Source organism: Brachyhypopomus gauderio, chromosome 11, assembly GCF_052324685.1.
Source record: "Brachyhypopomus gauderio isolate BG-103 chromosome 11, BGAUD_0.2, whole genome shotgun sequence".
NCBI lineage: Eukaryota > Metazoa > Chordata > Actinopteri > Gymnotiformes > Hypopomidae > Brachyhypopomus > Brachyhypopomus gauderio.
This window is the reverse complement of record NC_135221.1, coordinates 14,145,287-14,146,637: the sequence shown is the minus strand read 5'-3', so window position 1 is coordinate 14,146,637 and position 1,351 is coordinate 14,145,287.

The following is a 1,351-nucleotide window of genomic DNA, read 5'->3' as shown; positions in this document are numbered from 1 at the left end:
GAAGGTAGAGGTCATGTAGAGAGTGACCATAATGAAGGTAGAGGTCATGTAGAGAGTGACCATAATGAAGGTAGAGGTCATGTAGAGAGTGACCCTAATGAAGGTAGAGGTCATGTAGAGAGTGACCATAATGAAGGTAGAGGTCATGTAGAGAGTGACCATAATGAAGGTAGAGGTCATGTAGAGAGTGACCCTAATGAAGGTAGAGGTCATGTAGAGAGTGACCATAATGAAGGTAGAGGTCATGTAGAGAGTGACCATAATGAAGGTAGAGGTCATGTAGAGAGTGACCATAATGAAGGTAGAGGTCATGGAGAGAGTGACCATAATGAAGGTAGAGGTCATGGAGAGAGTGACCCTAATAGAAGACTTCCATCAGAACAAGCCACAAGATGGAAGGATGGTTTTACAGACAGCCATACTGAAATAATTAACACTCTCATGAAACATGATGTACCCAGATCACCTCATTCCATCTCAAACGTTTGGCCTTCTGGATTCTCCACCAGTGTTGTTTGAGAACAGAGCTTTGAGAAGTGTGTTTCCAGTGTACTGCAGACTGTAGTATGCCAACCCAGAGAAATTATTCAGCTATTAATTATATCCTGTGTATATGGTTGACTGTTAGAGGTGGCCTATGTGTCTGTGTGTGCACAATGGCCTCTTAATAGAGGTCACTGTGTTACAGAAACGGCAATGCTGGTTCAAGTTGTTTACCTACAGCCAGGCTCATCCCCCCCAGAGATAATGCAGCGTTACCGCTGGCAACTTAATTACAATGCGGCGCCAAACAAAATGGCACCACAAAATCTCCTCCCTCACCTCCTCGACTCTGATACGAGTATCGCCACAACCCACCAGCGGTCTGTAGTAGAGCAATTAATGAGATTAAACGAAAAAACAATAATAACACCTCCAGAATTCAACACAGACTGTACAATCAAGGCAGGAGTAAAAGTTGAACAAACAAAGTTTAAGGACGTACAAACATTTGAACACAGTAACAAATATTATACAACATACTACTGTTTGTGAGAATGAAACTATTGTTCTATTGTAGGCTATTTTAAAACAACACAGCTAAGTGGACGGTTAATAACAGCCATAATGGTTCTAGTTATGTTCACCGACGTGGCCTTACAAGAATGTTCGATGGACCTGGAACCCGAGCTTTTAGCCACCACATAAAATAATTAAACAGCTAGCCTCTGTTCCGCCAGCCCCGATTATACCGTCACGAACTAATAAGAGCTGAAAATAAATCTTTTGAAGGACAGTTTAATGAGCACTAATCATTAACTAGACAGGCCTATTATATTTAATAGCCTTTATGAATATTGTGTTTAAATGA